General features: G+C 36.7%; 1 protein-coding gene across 1 annotated transcript in view; it reads right to left on the reverse strand.

Moving 5' to 3' along the window:
• The window catches only part of DYNC1I1 (dynein cytoplasmic 1 intermediate chain 1), a 204,736-nt gene that overhangs the window by 66,872 nt on the left and 116,056 nt on the right, over window positions 1–21,808 (reverse strand). The gene's annotated exons all lie outside the window — the stretch shown is intronic.

Raw genomic sequence — 21,808 nt, forward strand, 5'->3', positions numbered from 1 at the left:
TAACTTTAGTGCTTGTTAAAACATGAAGGATTAATGGTAAAAAGGGAGGGATGAATTGTGAATGTCTCCAGTAGAGGATCTTCAAAACTGTTTGGGGTTTCTAAGAATGTCTCATGCAACCACATGAAAAGAGAGCTAGCCATACAGCTCTCTAAATCCAAAACTGGTATTGCTCTACTCCTACCATCAAACTAACTGATTTGAAATAGAGCCACAAACTGAATTTATTTTTATTGAAAAAGTATTAAGTCCTTGAAAGAAAGAGAATGGTACATCAGGAAGTTCAGAGAATTCAGAACAACATTCATAATGCAGGTATGCAGACATGTTGCCATGCAAAGATTTTGCTCTGCCAATGTCTGCCTTTTCTAAAGAACCATCATTTTGTTCACATGAAGCTCTCCAAAATGGGCTACCTGCATTATAAAGAAGGGAAAGAACAAGTTTATCAAATCTGTTACATTAAATTGCAGAGATCTGAGTGGAGAGGATTTCTTACAATGGGAAAAAAGATTGGAAGACTGAAGTTTAGAGTATTTAAGAGTAATTTTGAAACTGGACAGGTCATTATTACAAAGAGTCAGGGCTTTTTTTTTGTCATAGAACGCCCAGAACGGAGTTCCGGCACCTTTTTTGGATGGAACCTTGTAGGGTAGGCAAGGCAGGTTGTATGACATATGTGAGTTCCGGCACCTTTTTCTTTTACAAAAAAAGCACTGCAAAGAGTAGCCCGGTACATTGACTCTCTGGACTACCAAGCAGAGGGGGGTGGGAGAAGCCCTCTCTCATATTACAAATTTACTCTTACCTTGCTGTAGACTATCTTCATCACATCTGAGGGAAGCAGGCAAACAGGGAGGCTGGGTTAGATGCGTGATGTGTTCTCCATCTCTTTGTTGCTATTCTTTGACAACTCCAGCATCTACTTATGAGGTGACTACTCCACTGATGGTAGGGCCTGACCAATCCAGCAACAAATTTTTTGGTCAAGGACTGGTCAGAATACACCATCAGAGAAATCTTCCTTGCCATAAATTGACCTAACCACTATTTATAAACTTCAGGCATATTGAGGGCCTAGCAAGACTTAGACTATGGATCTTTCATTTCAGTTTCATTTATTTTATTTTTGGAGATTGCATCAAGGCCAGTTAGTTATTATTTTGTAAGTGCAGACCCATATACAAGTCCAGTAAATAAATAAACAAATGAATTTTAGCAAGAAATAAAGTGAACTATAAAACCAAAAACTGTAACTTTAGGACTACATTAGATTCAAGCTTTGTTTTTAATCATGATAAGCAAGGAAGTAGTAATTATACATATTTCTAAGGAATACGGCATTACTCTAAATATAAAACAGAATATACTTTTAAATATAGGTTACCCTTCTGATCTTCCACTCTTATTTAATTAAATGCCACATGACCTATAAAAAAGTACCATTTTTTTAAAAAAATGTTCCATTTTATAACAATTTATATAATGTGCTTTTATGCTCTGAAATCTATAGCCTGATTTTTAAAAAAATGATAATAAGAAACCTCATCTTTTTCTCAAAAGGGCATACCACAGTTTTCACTCTTCATTTTTGTCAAAAAACACTTGATTGAACTAAGCACCTAATGTTAAAAAGGTTAAGTACAACACAGGTAGCTACAAAAGAAGCTCTTCAGTTTGTCAAAGAACACCATTCTTTCCCTGTGAGACCACCCTCCCTTCAAATAAGAAGTAACTCAATCCCTGTGTTAACTTAGTTGTGTTGGGCATCCTCCAAGTCAAAGAATGCAATGTGATAAGTCATAATGAATTGTGTATAATAATTCACAAACTTTTCCTATTAAATGGGCTCAAGTAAAATGCCTTTAGTTAGGAATACAGATCCTTTTTATTTTATTTTATTTTTAATTTCTCCCACAATATTGAAACATGGAAATCACACAGGCCCAGAAGCAAAATGTTCATTTCAACTCATTTGCTTTTTTTTTAACCACATCCTATGTCAACAGATTATTTTTTCCTTCACTGAATATTCTCTATTAAAGTCAACATCCAAGTAAGGTGGAGCTGTTGTATATATTAACCGGTTAATAAAATCAATGCAAACTATTTGTTAAGATGTTATCACTATTCAGAGAAACCCAGGTTGAAGGCCTTAATTGTGGAAATACATTGATTTATTTTGGAGCTGTGGGTCATTCTCAGCCCTACTTTGCAGGATTGTTGGGATAAAATTAAGAGAGGGCTCTGTGTATGCAATCTTTAGCTGACAAAAAGAGAAAGGAGAGGAAGGAGAAAGAAGAAGGTGTTGATCTAATAAAAATATTTAGAAGAAAGCTCTTCACAAAAGCAGAAGTACTATAGCACCATTCATTATAGAAAAGAACAAATATCATATTCTTCATTCTGAACCCAGCACTGCTTTTCAGAGGTATTGCTCTCATCTTTCTGAAAATTGAACTGGACATAAAGAGCTATCAAATCATGAGACAAATACTCCTCAACTTACAATGAGGTACTTAGCGAGTCTTTAGAGTAACAACAGACACCCCCCCAAAAAAATTATTTACAATTCAGTTCCAAAGTTCCAACTGCCAGAACCCTACGTGGTCATGTGACCAGATTTGGGGTGCTCAGCAATAGGTCCAAATTTATTATCACAGTAATGTGACTGTGATTTACAATATTTTCCCCAAAACCTGAGTTTATTTCTGAGTTTGGGCTAAAATATCCCATAGCAAACAATGGTTTTGTTTAAAGACCACTGCATTCACCTAATGACCATAGTGATTCACTTAACAACTGTCACAAAAAGGTCATTAAATCAGGTTGGTCACATGATGACTTAGTGACTGTCACTACCTGAGCAGATTCCATTACAGTCATAAGTCAAGGAACTACCTGTAGTTTACAAATTAAACGCAAGTACTGCTATCATCTGAATTCTCATTCATGCAAATCTGGTGGAATTTTAAAGGTCATCAATTAAACTGAAGAAGGATAGATAAGCAGACCTGAAGAAAGATAGCAGACCTGAAGGATAGATAAAAACAAACCTGAAGAAGGATAGATGAGCAATGTTTATCATTAAGTTCTTTGATTTACATTTCTTGCTTTGTTTCTAATTCATTAACATTTGGAACTCTATATTTTATCACTTGGACACATTTTTATAATTACAGTAATCCCTTCCTATCTTTCAATTTAAATGTTGCTTCTGGGAAAATCTAAGAAACTATTTCAGTCACCCAAAGTGTTCTCTTGCATTAATGCATCATTTATAAGTCATGTCACTAAGTAATTAGGGATAATCTAAAATTAATTAAACATTGTACTAAGTTGTCTTGATAGTTTGGGAAACAAGCTTAAATAAGTTGTGGTATTAAAATAGCACAAACCACTCATTTAGTGACTGTCACTACCTGAGCAGATTCCATTACAGCCATAAGTCAAGGAACTACCTGTAGTTTACAAATTAAACGCAAGTACTGCTATCATCTGAATTCTCATTCATGCAAATCTGTTGGAATAATTGGTGATAATTGGCAGGATATTATTTATCTCTACTTCAGAGATAAATTTGAGGGTGTTAGCCTTCAATTCCCCTGCCCGAAGTTCAAAAGAGTTGCAGTTCTACCTTTATTTGTCTTCTACTTCCCTGCATGGCAAAGGCCCACATGGGACATTCTGCTACCCAATTCTAGTGATGCAACTAAAAATGATGGGGGATGGTAAATACCACATGCGTCTTATAGTTTCATCATCCAACCTCTAAAGGTTAGGGTTATTTTTTTGTTAAATGAAAATTAGATGAAAGTAAAGTAAACCCAGAATTTTATTAATGAATCCATATGAATCTTCACATATAGTGAAGTCAGCAGTGACAACTTATCTCAGTAGCTTTTCACAAAATCCTATGTGCAGTGTGACATCTTAGTATTTAAAAGAGCCGTTTCAGTGTTCACCACCCACTCCTTCATAACATACTGCTCACATTCATAACAACTCCTACACTACAAACAGAACAAAAGATTATTAATATGTTCTATTTAATTAGTTAATATGCTGCCCATCTCATTACCCAAAGAGACTCTTTATGAATGTGCTATAGAGTTACATTACAGTGAGTGAGGATGTTGTGGCTGGCACCAAGAGCTTGTGAAGCTAAAGTGCCTTGGGGTGTGCAGCTTCTCTTTCCAGGCCTGGTTAAAGATGGCAATGGGAGGTTCTCCGTCTTGGATCTTGGGAGGTTTGGATATGGGTATGGGGCTATTATTGAGGAGCTGGGATGGAAGTAAGCCACAATGTAATAGTGGTGACAGGCATAGGGAGATATGGTGAGAAACAGGTAATGGATCATTCTCAGGGAACATGGGACTATTTTCTTGTATTGGTTTTGCATTCCAATTCCTTAATCTCAGTGCCAATACCCTGTCAGCACACAGGGTCTGTCTTCTGGCTGCTGTTTCTAAGTGCCAGATTGGTCTGTAATAAGGCTTCCCTCATTAGTGATCTAATAATGAGAGAATTAACCTGGCGTGTATCATCAAGACCTGGCTAGGTCCAGTGGGTGGAATAGTCCTTTCAGAGATATGCCCAGCTAGGTTTCAGGTGTGGCATGAACAAAGATTCTGGGGCAGAGGTGAGGTGTGATGATTGTCACCTGGGAATTTCTCACAGCTTTCAGGAGCACTATACCACAGATCATCAATGTGAGACCCTGTTTATTAGGTTGGATTCTTGAGATTAGTTGAGATTGTTGTTGTACCAAGCTCCTGCTACACTGCAACCTTTCTTCTTGAGCTACTCAGGTCCATTTGAAGGTTGGAAGTGAAGCTCTCCAGACTTGAGGTCTCAGGGGAGTTCAATCCTCCATTTCTAGGATTGGGTTCTTAGAAATGTGATCACACTCACCATATAGAACATTCTGTTAATGTTCTGAAAGCCTCTCAAGACCTGACTATGTCATCAGGCCAGAGGTCCCAGGGGTCTACTGATACTCTAAGATGGCTCCATCATTGTGCTTACCGTATTTTATTCTTCTGTACTAAATGTGATTATTATATTTTAATAATAGTTTTTCTATATTTATTGTTTTGTTTAATTGTTTAGTCTTTAACTAAATAAAATCATAGCTTGGATATCAGCATGGTCTCCATCTTTCTTTCTTTCTTTCTTTCTTTCTTTCTTTCTTTCTTTCTTTCTTTCTTTCTTTCTTTCTTTCTTTCTCTTTCTTTCTTTCTTTCTTTCTTTCTTTCTTTCTTTCTTTCTTTCTTTCTTTCTTTCTTCCTTCCTTTCTTCCTTCCTTCCTTTCTTTTCCTTGCTTCCTTCTTTCCTTCTTGAAAGTGAAAAGGTGAAGATGATGTGAGATTTTGAATTGGCCTGATAACTTTTCTCATAATAGAATTTGGACTTTTTCCTGTATGCTACTACCACAGTCAGCTACAGCATCTTGCTTAGATTTCAATTCTATATTGATTTTTCTGCTAGGCTTACTTTTGAGTAAGAAAGTATAGGACTGCACCGCACATTGGACACATGGATCTGATTAAGAATCTGGAGTGCTCTCATGGCAACTGTACAGCCTCCAGGATTATCTAGTGCTGATTTAATTGGAAGTAACCACAAAGGAAGCATCAAAGAAATGGAAGAGTCAAACAGGAAGTATTGAGCAGCAGGGCAGAAGGATGAAGCAAAGGAAAATCCAGTACATACAGGGTGATTTATTTACTGCTTGGTTATCATGCTCCTTAATATATTTGATCATATTTTATCCTAATTGCAGCAAAATATTCTACACCTGTGCAATAAAAATATATCTGTGCTGAAGAGTAAATATGTGCAATCTTATCCCTCTTTTACAAAGCTGTGAAGGCTTGGAGTGATTGAGAACAAGTGAATTATACATTGTCAAACTAATATCATTTTGGTTAATTTTTACTGTTATTTTTAATTATTGTACTTTATCCAGAGTCTCAATTAACTGGGGAGGTAAACTGATAGAATTATAAAAGATAAAACTATCAGTTGAATGGGGAAAATATATTTGTTTGTGACTGCAACTTCTGAAACAGGCCTAGTTTCAATGTAACAAGCCAGTATCAAATGTCAATGTTGAACACCATATGTCTCAGTCGTATTTAACTATCCTATAACTCTGTCAGAGGAGAGGACTAAGTGACTTCTCATAAACCAGGCCCATTTATCATATCTTCTGTTCTAACCTAGAAGACTTATTGGTTGATGTAGTAAGTCCTGAGGTTCTGCAGTTTAAACAAAGACCCTACACATGTTAGTTTGCTTCTCTACAGCTGACAGTAAAGCATAGCTGATCCTGGCTGATAGATTCAACATCCAAAGTCTCTAAACATGGACAGAATGGAAGGAGAGGAAATGGGAGAAAAAAAGCATCATCCCGCTTTTTCATCTAAAGTACCTCAGTTCTTTGAATCTTTATCTATAATCTTGAAGTATTGACTCAAAGCCTCCACTCTAGCCTTATCTAAAGTGCTCTGGTGAATTTAGTCATCTCAATCAATTTAAGCTTGCTTTCTTAAAGCCACCTTCTGCATAAAGTTAAAAAGCAACAACATATGCCCAAACTCAGTACATTGTCACAAGCAGCATTTTCTAGCCAGGAAAGTAATATAACTTTTATTTGCATTATTATGTTCTAGGAGGGATTTCCTATTTTGCAGCTCTTCTGGTCAAGAGATAAATTACAGTTTTATTCAGGAGTGATCTATGGGAATATTTGGATCTTAGGGAGGTACACAGCTTTCATCAACTAATAAAAGACTCAAGGCTTTCAAGACATCTACTATATGTATTAGACAAATACTGAGGGATGCTTATAGGAGTACAGCTAATTGTCGACTTACAACAGTTCATTTATTGACCATTCAAATTACAACAGCACTGAAAAAACTTCTGTAGCTTCCCCACGATCATGTGATCAAAATTCAGATGCTTGGCAGCTAATTCATATTTATGGCCATTGCTGTGTCCAAAGGTTATATACTGTAATTACCTTTTGTAACCTTTTGACAAGCAAAGTCAAGGGAGAAGTCGGCTTCACTTAACAACCATGTTATTAACAGTGATTCATTTCACCACTGTGGCAAAAAGGTCGTAAAATGAGGCAAATCTCACTTAACAAATGTTTCACTTGACAACAAAAATTTTGGGCTCAATTGTGGTCATAAGTTGAGGACTACCTGTACTGCCATGGCGATGATTGATGGATCTATTTAGCAAACTGCATAACCTTAGAGGCAGTTATGAGCATTTATTATTTATAAAATGTATCTGCTATGTGAAGAAAATGAGCAAAATCTCCCAGAATACTGTGAAAGTATTATGGGGATATGTTGGGAGGAGGAGGGGGGATGAAGGCTCTTAATTTGTCTATATCTGGATGCACAGTATGATGTGGGGTACCACAAGGCTCTGTCTTAGGGCCAGTACTCTGCAATATCTTAATTAATTACTTAGATGAGCAAATAGAAGGGGAACTCATCACATTTGCAGATGACACCAAACTGGCAGGAATAGCCAACACTCCAGAATACAAGCTCAGGATCCAAAAAGATCTTGACAAACGTGAACAATGCACCCTATCCTACAAAATGAATTTTAATGTGGAGAAAAGCAAAGTTCTACATTTAGGCGGGAAAAACCAAAGGTTTTAGATTAGCCGAGACCTGGCTCAAAAACAGCAACTGTGAAAAGGACCTTGGAGTCCTAGTGACTATGAGCCAGCAATGTGCAACAGCAACCAAAACAGATAATACAATCCTGGGTTGTATAAACAGAGGCATAGAATCAAGATCATGTGAAGCATTAGTACCGCTTTATAAAACCCTAGTATGACCATACCTGGAATACTACAACCAATATTGGTCACCGTACTACAAAAAAGCTGTTGAGACCTTCCTTGGAAAAAGTTCAGAGAAGAGCAACTAAAATGATCAAACGCCTGGAGACTAAAACATATGAAGAACGGCTGCAGGACTTGGACTTGGCTAGTCTAAAGAAAAGAAGAAACAGGGGAGACATGATAGCAATACTCCAGTATTTGAGGGGCTGCCACAAACTATTCTCCTTTACATTTGTGTCTGCAACTAAGTTCAAAATAGTAGAGTTCCCAGTGTGAACTTAAGCAACTAGCAAGACAAAGAGTTATTACAAATCTTTTATCTAATGGTGGCTTAATTCAAATATTTTTCTTTTCAGCATCCAGAGTTATATTTCAAATATATGAGCATCAGCATTGTCTATGTTGTTCATTATAAAATCTATAACCATTTACTATGTACCCATGAAGAATAAGAAGATGCAGTATTAAAATCATAACCACAAAAATACTAAACAAATGTGTATTATCAGCTGTCAAATCTATACTTAATAAATATTATTTAATGGATAATAAAAATATTTTGATTGTTCCAATAAGAAATTTTTTTCTTATGAATGAAAAGACTCTAGATTTTTTTTGTTACATTTGTTTGCCATTTCCTCCTTATATAGTTTTGACTTTAAATCTTGCTCACACACTTTCTTCATTTAAAATTCTTTTTAAGATAAATTGATGAAATATGTGTATGTAGGAGGTGGGGATATTCAACTACCGGTATATATGTTCCCTACAATTTTCTCTATATTTTCAAAAGTCCTGCAGAGATATGTGCTTGATGGAGACATGGGGCAAGGGATAGGGCAGGAATACTTCCCCAAGGTATGTAAAAAATATATGGATTCTTAGTTAAAAAATAAACTGGAGTTCCTAAGAACAAAATTAAATTCTTCTGTTCAAAATCCTTTACTGGGTGAAAAAAAATACTGCCTTGCAATTTAAAGAATTGATGTCCACTTTTTATATAACATGTGCTTAATGAAATGCATTTATATATATATATATGTTTTCTGAGGTTTTTGCGGGTGTTTGTATGTAGATCTTTGGTCATTCGGTTTTTTTCCCCACGTAGAATTGAAGGTATAAGAGCAACGTTTCGACGAAATCTCATCCATCATCCTCAGGCTGGTGGCTTCAGCTTCGTTCTTCTGGGAGAAGTGTGTGGTAGTGGCTGTTTGTTCCTCTTTTTTAAATAAATATACATATATATATATATATATATATATATATATATATATATATATATATATATATATATATATATATGAGGGACGCGGTGGCTCAGTGTGTTAGGACGCTGAGCTTGTCAATCAGAAGGTTGGCAGTTTGGCAGGTCGAATCCCGAGTGCCGCGTAACAGTGACCGCCTGTTACTCATCCCAGCTTCTGCCCACCTAGCAGTTTGAAAGCATGTAAAAATGCAAGTAGAAAAATAGGGACCACTACAGTGGGAAGGTAACAGCGTTCCATGCACCTTTGGCATCTAGTCATGCCAGAGACGTCCTCAAACAAATGCTGGCTTTTCAGCTTTCAAACAGAGATGAGCACCAGCCCCTAGAGTCGGAAACGACTAGCACGCATGTGCGGGAGAACCTTTACCTTTACCTAAACCTATACCTATACCTATACCTATATATATATACCTGATACCTCCAATTCTACGTGGGGGAAAAACCTGAATGACCAAAGAAGATCTACATACAAACACCCGCGAAAACCTCAGAAAACAAATACACACACACACACACACACATTTGAAATCAGTAAAAATAAAAACAATGAATTACAGGATATAAGAAAAATTCTTCTTTATTGCTGAGCTTTCGTCAACAAGCTGTTGACATCATCAGAGCAAGGGATGAATGATAAGGGAGTCAGTACATATACTTATATGGCAGTTATAATGGTCAAATTGTGGAATGTGGGTGTGGCCTATTCGTGACAAGCTTGCTCATGTATAATCACAGTGGTTCCGACTTTGATTTTTAAAAGTTGCGCCTAGCAGCTGTTTGGTGTGTATCAGCTGTTAGGTGCGTAAGTCTTGTCCCGCCTTGTGCAGTCATGCACTGGCTGACAGCCTGACCATATCAACACAACAGATGAGATTATTATAACACAATCCATTCCAATTGAACTAAAAACAGACAAAATTCTAACACAAGAATGATAACTTGCATAACCAACACACCATCTGACACTTCTACACACAAACACCACTTCTGACCACAACATCCAAGACACAAATCTTGCAACTTCACTAAATAACCACACACAACAAAACAAACACACACAACACCAAACAACAACAGAATATTGAGACCACGATCAAAACTGAAATCTGTCCCACCATGCACAATAAAACAAAAAATAACAAGCCAGATCAAACGTCCCACAAAATCACTCACAACCAGGGCTTTTTTTTCTCATAGAACGCTCAGAACGGCGTTCCCGCACCTTTTTTTGCAGGGAAAAAAACCCAATTCCCTTACTGGCTTTCCTAAGCCTATTGCAGGGCTAGCAATCGTGGCTCTTTTTTATGACTCATGGACTTCAACTCCCAGAAATCCTGAGCCAGCCATGCTGAGGGGAAAGGGAGAGGTTTCCAAAAATATATATTTAAAATCATAAGATTAAAACATAAAAGCAGGGCTTTTTTTCTCATAGAACACTCAGAATGGCATTCCGGCACCTTTTTTTGCACAAACAAAAAAAGCTTTTGCACAAGCTATGCTACTCCCTCTATTGGCTTTCAAAAGCCTATTGGTTTTCTAAAGCCAATAGGAATTGCTGCTGAGCGCACCAAAAGACCTAGCTAGCAAACATTGCACCGGCTAGTTGTCTGCAGCGAAAGCAAGTAGGCAGGAACTTTGCATCCCTCCCTGCTGCCCAACTATACCATCTCAACTAGGTAAGTAAGAGAGAACAAGGAGTGGGAGGTGGGTTCTGCGGAGTCCATGTGCACTCCATCCTTGTGCTCACCCGTGTCAGCCAGACTGGTGGCCTACCTGGTGCTGGACCTGCACCACCATTGCCTTGCCCTGTGTGCATAAGTGGCCGCCCTGCATCGCCTGGCCCGCACTGCCTCCACTGCCCACCCCGCGCAGCCCCGCCATATAGAGCGGGCCCTGCTGCTCCCACAGCACCAGCCGTGCCGGCTCCAGCCCCGTGGGGGGGAGCCTGCCACCAACACCCCTCGCACCCGTGACCTTGCTTTGTAAACAAATTTTCAAAGGACACAAGTGGCCTACTGATTTAATTTGCAAGTTTCATTTGTTTACTGCAATCATAGAGCTGTCCAACTCAATGTGACTCTAAAAGACATACAACAGGAAATAAAACAATAAACCAAAATAACCATACTATATTCAAACATACACAATATAGAAATATAAAATTATAATCTGGTAACAAAACACTATAATAAATACAACAAAGGAAGAATCCCACTAAACTGGATCCAAATGCTTCAGGAGGATAAACAGGTCTTAATGGTTTTCGTAAAGATGAGGAGAATTGGACCCTTTTCTATATCTGTGTGGTGAGATAATGAGGTGAAGATATTCTAGAGCCCAGAGGTAATCACCAAAAAGATACATTTCTGAAACTTTGTAAAGTGGCTACAATCAAAAGAGGGAACTTGGAGCATACCCCTCTCTATGGAGCATAAGGAGTAGGAGGATGTTTTTGGGAGAACGTAGTCCTACAAGTAACCTGGTCTTATGCCATATAGGGCTTTAAAGGTGATTGCCAGTACCTTGATTTACAACAAAAATCTGCTGGAAATTAGTACAGTTCACACAGTAGCATGGATGTAACAAATTGGACACATTACACCTTGCAACACTGCCTTCTGGTTCAACCCAAGTTTCTGAACTATCTTCAAGAGCAGCCCCATATTGATGTAGTCCAGTCATAAGTTAACTAAGGTATGAGTGGCCATGAGCAAAACCTCCTGGTCAGAAATGAGCACAGGTGACAGAAAATATGAAGTTTTGCCAAGTTCTGTTGACTGAATTATGTTCATTGGCACACAAAGATATCAGTAAAGCTAATACTCAGCTTAGAAGAAGTACCTGGCTGTAGAAGGGGGGGGGGAAAGGCTCATTGTGGATTTCCAGCTATTCAGAAAGAATTTGACAATAAAGGTTTTATTATTTATTATTTATTATTACTAACATAGATACAGATAGATCTGTTAAGTGGCCCCGAAGGCGTGGGAACCTCTTGTATTCTCTAGGTGTTATCTCACTAACTTAGTGGGCTTCACTAAAGTTAGGGGCTCTTGGAGGAGATCTCTAAAAGATCACCAGAATGGGAGCAATTCTAGATATATTCTTTTCAAAAAAACATTAGACAGTTCATGAAAGACAATATCATACATTATCTTGCCAAGGTTAAATACTTCAAATTCCCAATGATTCTCCTGAAGAGATTAACATCTTAAAAATGTTTATCTTGCTTTCCCTAATGTTTTAACTATGGATTGTACTAAAATGTATTTCAACCAGCAAGTAATAAACTATAGATCTCACCTTGTTTGATAAAATTGCACTATATCAACAATGCTACAGACAATGAGGACATATTTATGATTTCTATCAATGGATCTTGCTCCCACATCTTAAACCAAACAAATGCTTTGATGCACTTTAGGATATCCACAATATAAGCCATCTGTGAAAGACAAAGGTTTTGTTTTTTGTTTTTTCAAAGACATTCTTTTTAAGATGTTCGATGATTTTGTCACCATTTGTTTTGTGGCTTGGCACATCTTCAATATTCTTATAATTTAACTTCATAAAATATAGCTTGTGATTTGGATGCTTTAAGGAGTAGTCGAAAGATCTGAAAACATGCCAGGCCTGCTTTCACAAATGCAAACTTTTGCCTTTAATCAATTTTTATTTTATAGAACTAGGTGCTTATCTTGGAAAAGGATATCCAATACTTGACTTAGGCAGTTAGCAGAAAGTCTTGATAAGAGTTCTCTTATTAGGCTGAGTGGGGCAGACAGTTCTTTGATTTGTTTCATTTTTCCATGCTGTTTTTTTGTACCCTTCAGTGTTTTTTTTAATCAGGAACTTTTTAAATAAAATATGTATGGGATCCAAGAAAGGTCACAACAAATTTAAACTAATTCAGAGTATTTACTCTCAAAATGTTGCTTAGTATGACTATGTACAAAGATGAAAATCCTCTAGCTCTATGAAGAAATTTTGATTATTTTTGAAGATTATTTTGAAGCAATAATTGTTTCAGAAAAATGAAAATAATGGAGGGACATCATAAAATTACACTAAAACTTTTTAGCAAATTAAAATGAAGCTGCAAAAGAGTCTGTTTCATTTCCCCCCTTCTTTTTTAATCTCAAAACACATTTTATAGAAACACAAGTATGTAACAGGGGTTAAGAAGCTGTATTTCTCATATTCTTATAAACCAGGCTACTACATCACTGTATATAACAAAAGTGACATATTTTTATTTAGGGGAGAAAAAAAATCAGCAAAGAAGAAATGAAAATCAGCGGTAGGGAATGGAGAAGGAGAGAACTCTAGCCAATGCTGGCCACTAAATACAGATTTTCAGTTAACTTCACTGTGTTTAATTCTAAGATAGGCATTTGTGATTCTATCCACCCAGTTTAAAAGGAAAGACCACACCAGAATAAGCAATGAGGGGTGGTCAAATGCATAATTTAATGACAGTGCATGAAAACCACTACAGAAAAGTTGGGGGCAGGCACAGGAGGGAGAAACATTCCACAGTGTGGTTAAGTGGTTGATGTCTAGAACCAAACCACAATATTTTCCAAGCTTGGGCAGCTTTTATTGAAATTAAAATAGAAAGCCTTAGGGCCATGTCCCACATAGAAATTGACAGCTTAGCAGTGACATGGAGCCTTCTAAATGAGGATCACTGGATGAGGGTACTGTAGAAAGAACTAAAATAGACGCCACTCCCAAAGTTTTACTGCCAAGTAATCTACCAAGCAAGGCTACAAAACCACAATTCATGGCTGCACAAGGGCATTTCCAGATTTTTAGCTTCATTGGGTTGTACTCCACTTAATTCCAAAGACCAACATCTGAAGTTAGGTCAAACAAGTATAATGTGTTGTTTGATTGCAGGATGAGAAGGAAATGGGCCCTCTTATAATAGTAAACAATGATCTCAGTTTGGTCCTGTTTCCCTTTAGGAAGAATAATACATAGATGGAAACTATATAAGAGTTAAGAAGCTATAATGCTCTGGAATTAAGAGATCATACAGAAACAATGTCTATGGAGATACTCAGTCATCCAGATCATCATTGTCCCAAAGTTACTTTTTTCAAGAGGCAACTCGATTTTCTTTGTTTTTCCTTGAAGACGTTTCAATTCTCCATTTTCCACCATTCAATCTGAACTGAAAAAGATTCTTCGATGAGAAACAAAACATTTTCAAGGAAAAACAAAGAAAGTCTAGTTGCCTCCTGAAAAAAAAGCACTTTTAGGACATACAGAAGCAATGCATTAAATTGAAAATGATACATGTTCTACCAATCATGTTTTTAGCAGATGGACATTACTGAGATCAATTAATAATAACATAAAGTACTGCATTAGTTATTACTTTGTACTGACTTTTCAAGTTCCAAACAGTTTATATTTGTAAAGAAGCACCTGTTCATCCTCTTGTCATTATAATCCTGTATTATATAATTCTCCAGAGAACTATTGCAACATCTGAAAAACTTTATAATTGTGGTCTTTTGTTGAATGACTCCTTTAAAATGGGGCCATGTCTACCTGGCCAAACAAATGTTGTATATTGGGAAGAGATAAATAAAGCACATGGGAACGATCAATTGTTTTCCATCTGCTGTACAGGTGAAACTCGAAAAATTAGAATATCGTGCAAAAGTTCATTTATTTCAGTAACGCAACTTAAAAGGGGAAACTAATATATGAGATAGACTCATTACATGCAAAGCAAGATAGTTCAAGCCATGATTTGTCATAATTGTGATGATTATGGCGTACAGCTCATGAAAACCCCAAATCCACAATCTCAGAAAATTAGAATATTACATGCAATCAATAAAACAAGGAGTGTACATAGAACAATATCAGACCTCTGAAAAGTATAAGCATGCATATGTACTCAGTACTTGGTTTGGGCCCCTTTTGCAGCAATTACTGCCTCAGTGCGGTGTGGCATGGAAGCTATCAGCCTGTGGCACTGCTGAGGTGTTATGGAAGACCAGGATGCTTCAATAGCGGCCTTCAGCTCTTCTGCATTGTTCGGTCTCATGTCTCTCATCTTTCTCTTGGCAATGCCCCATAGATTCTCTATGGGGTTCAGGTCTGGTGAGTTTGCTGGCCAATCAAGCACAGTAATCCCACGGTCATTGAACCAGGTTTTGGTGCTTTTGGCAGTGTGGGCAGGTGCCAAGTCCTGCTGGAAAATGAAGTCAGCATCCCCATAAAGCTCGTCTGCGGAAGGAAGCATGAAGTGCTCCAAAATCTCCTGGTAGACGGCTGCGTTGACCCTGGACTTAATGAAGCACAGTGGACCAACACCAGCAGATGACATGGCTCCCCAAATCAACACAGACTGTGGAAACTTCACACTGGACTTGAAGCATCTTGCAGTGTGTGCCTCTCCATTCTTCCTCCAGACTCTGGGTCCTTGGTTTCCAAATGAGATGCAAAGGTTGCTCTCATCAGAAAAGAGGACTTTGGACCACTGAGCAACAGACCAGATCCGTTTTTCTTTAGCCCAGGAAAGACGCTTCTGACATTGTTTGTTGTTCAGGAGCAGCTTGACAAGAGAAATACGACATTTGAAGCCCATGTCCAGGATCCGTCTGTGTGTGGTGGCTCTTGATGCACTGACTCCAGCCTCAGTCCACTCCTTGTGAAAGTCCCCAACACTTTTGAATGGCCTTTTCCTGACAATCCTCTCCAGGCTGCGGTCATCCCTGCTGCTTGTGCACCTTTTTCTTCCACACTTTTCCCTTCCACATAACTTTCTATTAGTGCTTTGATACAGCACTTTGGGAACCTCCAACTTCTTTTGCAATTACCTTTTGAGGCTTTCCCTCCTTATGGAGGGTGTCAATGATGGTTTTCTGCACAACTGTCAGGTCAGCAGTCTTCCCCATGATTGTGATTCCTACTGAACCAGACTGAGAGATCATTTAAAGGCTCAGGAACCCTTTGCAGGTGTTATGGCTTAATTAGCTGATTAGAGTGGGACACTTTGAGCCTAGAATATTGCACCTTTTCACAATATTCTAATTTTTTGAGATTGTGGATTTGGGGTTTTCATGAGCTGTAAGCCATAATCATCACAATTATGACAAATCACGGCTTGAACTATCTTGCTTTGCATGTAATGAGTCTATCTGATATATTAGTTTCCCTTTTTAAGTTGCATTACTGAAATAAATGAACTTTTGCACAATATTCTAATTTTTTGAGTTTCACCTGTATGCTATCTCAGGCAAGACGATGACAATATCTCTTTGCCCCAGATCCTTCACAGTGGGGAAAGTTTATTTTCTCCTTCTTTCTTAATCTTTCTACTTTGTAAGAAGACTTCCAGGAAAAGAATAAGTGGGTATATTTCTTTCCCAGAAACATTACATGAAATGAAAAACAAAACATTTGATACTGAATGTTTTGCTTATTCCACTCACAGGGAGAAGAGAAATCGTTCATAGGCTGGCAGCGGGCCCAGGTTAAAAATAGCCAGTTCATGCAAGGCCTCATAGCCATTCATTCACTGCAATATGGATTCTTAGATTTGGAATTAATATATCCCTTTAGTAAAGGCCAATGTGAAACATCTTTTATATGGCGTTTTCAGTTTTTAAAAGGAAGATACTTTGCTTTGTTTTACATCACTCCAAGTCATGCTGAGGCTACCCCTGATAGTTCCAGTACCCAGAACAGACTTCAGCGCATGTTCTCTGCATGCTCTAAGATTCTTTTGATTCTTCCAGTCACCTAACTGGAGATGCTGAACATGCATAATATGAGTGAAAATCCCTTTTTGCTCTTGGAACTGTTGAACAAAACTTTGTGAAACAACACTAAGCGCCTTGACAAGGCCAAGTATGCAGCAAATTCTCTTGCTAAAGCTCATTTCTTTTCCATGCTTGAATATAAGGAAGTTTTGGTCATATTATTGAAATATTGTGTGTAGAACAGTGCTTTGCTTTCCATTACTATCCCATCTCAAAAAGGCAGAGATTATTTTCCAGAAACTCTGGAGAAAACTTAGGTACTACCAACAACAAAAAAGATGGAGGCTTTGGAGTTTCATACTGCCCATCCCTGCTTAAAGTTACCAAAAAAGTTATTAACATTCAGAATTTTTAAAAAATGGCACTCTCTGCAACTTCAATTTTATTGAATATTGAATAAAATAAAATATAAATTTAACCACACTAAATTTTACAATGTAATATAGACTTATTTTGAAGAACCCATAAAGAAGAAAGTGGCACATTTTATGCTAAGCAGATTGCCTTTCAACACCTCCACTCCCTTAGAGAAGCAAATATATACTAGTATGGCAATAAGCATGTTTAGAAAGAAAATAAATTGAAACAAGGAGAAATTATGTTATTATTCTGGCCCACAGAATCTTATTCTTAGTAAAAAAAAAAACCTCATCTTTTCTGGTTTCACTTTTATTTTCTCAGTACTGATCTCACATATTACAAGTATACTTTGATTTGCATAAACCAATAGAAAGAGGGTTGCATTCTGACCATTTTCAGTTAGAAATACCATCCTCCAGTATTAAAGTAAATTTATTTAGTATAAGCATACTAAAATAGGCTTTTATAGATTGGTATTTTTATCTCTGCTATTAAACAAACTCATGCAGAATAAATATCAGCTGTGCCTATTTGAGTTATACTTGTACTCACACCCGGTCAACTGAACTGCACTATATCTATAAGCGTAAAAAGAAAACCACATAAAATGCTTCAAAATTGGTGTTTCTGAGTTTTTGAATAATTGCATTTTATTCTGCCAGGTTTGATTTATTTCCTAATTTTCTATCTGTTATCTAGTAGCAATTTTGTTTATATTATTGATTATTGCTTGTTTTATCATTATTAATGCTTATCAACAATATTTTATTGTAAAATAAAAAAAGAAAAGAAAAATGTTTATAACCAAGATAAAAATGACTTTTTTGGATTATGTTTTGATTCACTATTGATCTAACAGTAAGTAAAATATTCAAAATTGCATTAAAAAAACTAAAAGTATGAAATAAAATTATTCCTATGCTTCTTGTTGTTGCTTATTTTGTTGAGATTTTTGTGAGATATTATTTTATTTTAATAATGCATTTTATATTTTATTTCTGAGAATGACTAAACTTACATTATTTTTTCAGTGAATGCAAATATATTAATGAAAACAATTGTATCTAATTATAAAATTTGACTCAGAAGGTACAAACTGAAGCAGTACAAGAAGCAAGATGGGAAAAAGCATATTATAAACTTTTCTCAAACATTGGTCTACACATTTCATCGTATAGTTGAGTAGAATTTCTACAGTTGAGCAGAATTTCTGGTGTCAGCAAACACGTTTGTATATACTTTTGGCAATGATTTGGATGTGCCACTGTTTCTGGATTTTATTTTATTTTTTGTTTCTTAATCTATTTTATGGCCTTTAGTCTTCATAAAGAAATACTGATCAATTATAAAACTTCTTAATTTTTTGAGATCAAGGTTTAGGTGGGTCTATGTAGTTTGTTGTTGTTAGTTGCGAAGTCGTGCCCGATCCATTGCAACCCCATGGACAATGTTCCTCCAGGCCTTCCTGTCCTCTACCATCTTCTGGAGTCCATTTAGGCTCATGCCTACTGCTTCAGGGACTCCATCCAGCCACCTCATTCTCTGTCGTCCCCTTCTTTTCTTGCCCTCAACCTTTCCCAGCATTAGGCTCTTCTCCAGTGAGTCCTTCCTTCTCATTAGGTGGCCAAAGTATTTGAGTTTTAGCTTCAGGATCTGGCCTTCTAAAGAGCAGTCAGGGTTGATCTCCTCTAGGACTGACCTGTTTGATCACCTTGCAGTCCAAGGGACTCGCAGGAGTCTTCTCCAGCACCATAGTTCAAAGGCCTCAATTCGTTGGCGCTCAGCCTTTTTTATGGTCCAGCTTTCACTGCCATACATTGCAACTGGGAAGACCATAGCCTTGACTATACACACTTCTGTTGACAGGGTGATGTCTCTGCTTTTTAGTGTGCTGTCTAGATTTGCCATGGCTTTCCTCCCCAGGAGCAAGCGTCTTTTAATTTCTTGGCTGCAGTCCCCGTCTGTGGTGATCTTGGAGCCCAGGAAAATAAAATCTGTCACTACCTCCATTTCTTCCCCATCTATTTGCCAGGAATTGAGAGGGCCAGATGCCATGATCTTGGTTTTCTTAATGTTCAGTTTCAACCCAACTTTTGCACTCTCCTTCTTCACCCGCAACAAGAGGCTCTTTAGTTCCTCTTCACTTTCTGCCATTAGAGTGCTATGTAACTATCTAGTTAGGAGGACTTAAATTTCCATCCAGATATAATTTATTTTATTTATTACACTGATCAGTGATGCAGCCAATATACAAAGTATTAAACATGACCATTATAGCTACTCGAATCGTTCATTTGTGGCATGCACAAAAAATGTTATCACCTATTTCTTCCAAATTTGCTCATCATTTAAATTTTAATAAATAAGATGCCAATTAAATTTTCATATGATACATATATTAATAAGGCCAATGATGTTTTGAAATGAAAAAGTGGTGCATTAAAACAGTGAGTAGAAGAACTCTAGACATATGTAGAAGAACTCATAATTTACTGTCCAAATTATTTTTGATATCATAGTTGAGAGTACTTTGTTAAATTTAACATACACTCTCATGGACATGTACTTGGTAAAACTTTTGCTCAATTTAATAGGTTCATGTTTTTAATGAATATTGGGGGTTTTTTGAACGAGGCAATTATGTTTGTTCAAATTAGATGTAATGAACATGTCTACATTTATTTAAGCATATGGAAGAGCTACCACCAATTACTATTGTTTTTGCAAAGTGGATATGGTAAGTAAGAAAGACATTAAGAGTTGAGATGCAGGTTAGGGAACATTTCTTTTGCAGTTTTCCAGATACACAAATATGAGAATAAATAATGACATAGTTGGTTTTACCAAGTAACCAAAGCATGACATCATGATAATCTGTAACACAGCCTGCCTCACTTCCAAGTCCTGAGGTAAGATAAAATGTTTGAAAGTTTTTGTTTCTAAATATGTCAAGGAATTCAGTCTTTGAATATAGTTCTCCCATCAAATTAGGCCCTCCAGATCATGCATTCTAAGATTAGTCCATCAAAAAGAAAAATCATATCTATATCCACCTTTCTTCTCATTCTCTCCCACACTCTTACTTTTATATAAGTATGGCAAATCATATGTGTTTCTCATTATAAATGTACTAGGAAAAGCATTTAAGATAGTGAAGAGTGTTTTAAGGGGTGGAACAATATTTCCTAGCACTGTATATTTTTAGCTACTTCATGGTCTCATTCAGGTTGGTTGAAGTTTGAAACCCCACATAATTTTCCATCAGGAACAAAATGAAAAGGCTAACTTTCATCAAAGATCTCAAATGATTTCACTGATTAAAGTTTTAATCTCAGCAAGCTGTTCTTATTCAAACAAAACCTTGAATATATGAATATATCATCATTATATTGGCAAAGGCAAACAAATTCTGTAATGAAGATGTCAGAGATGTTCTGTAAATCTTCAAGAATTAAATTCTCTCAAAATGAATAATATCCCTGCAAACTATTCTAAGCAGAGAGGACAGTTTGAGGTTTCAGATCTGAATGATGGATATTTAAAGGATATCAAGCATCTAATTATCAACAGAAACAAAATTTGTAATGTCCTTATGGAAAAGCATATTATTAAAGACAATGATGATATTTGAAAGATGTACTTAAATTTGTCCTTCCTACTTCTGAAATATAATATTTTCATAATAAATTAGAGATAGAAATGTAGGGGGAAACTCTGAAGTACTTATCTCCATGCTAAATATTTTGATCATGTGAAATATGAATCTCATACCTCATTAACCAAAACAGCATTAAGTTGTATTATTTTCAGTCCAAAATAAGTTTATTATTTCAGATTGAGGACAAACTAAAGACTTTCTGCTGGTTGCAGAAAGTGAGGAGATGGTAAAATTACAAACTGCTAAGTTTGTAAAGCCGCCCTGAGTCTTCGGAGAAGGGCGGGATATAAATGGAATTAAAATAAAATAAAAAATAAAAAAATAAAATTATAATTGATTAGAATTTTGAGATTGAAAACTGTCATTTAGCTAGTAAAAGGAGATATTGTGCCTAGAATCATGGCAGATCTCCTAATATCTCAATAACACTTAAAATTACGTTGCTCCTTCCTGTGCAACAAAATTAATACACAATTAAGTCAGTAAAGGACCTTCTATATTTTATGAGTACAGACAGTCCTCAACTTATGACCACAATTGGGACCAGAATTTCAATTGCAAAGTAAGGTGAGTCATGCCCAATTTTAAGTGAGCCATGCCCAATTTTACAAATTTGCAATAGATGTTAAATGAATCACTCCAGTTAAGTGAATCACAGGGTTGTTAAATGAATCTGACTTCTGCAATTGACTTTGGTTTTTGGAGGCTGACTGGGAATGTCATAAATGATGATTACATGATGCTGGGATGCTGCAACATCCAATTTTTGATCACATCACTGTGAGAAAGTTGTGACATGTAAATGCAAGGTCCATTCATAAGTCACTTTTTCCAGTAACATCGTGACTTTGTACAGTCAC

This window comes from Vipera berus, assembly GCF_964194415.1.
Source record: "Vipera berus genome assembly, chromosome: Z".
In the NCBI taxonomy this organism is placed as follows: Eukaryota; Metazoa; Chordata; class Lepidosauria; order Squamata; family Viperidae; genus Vipera; species Vipera berus.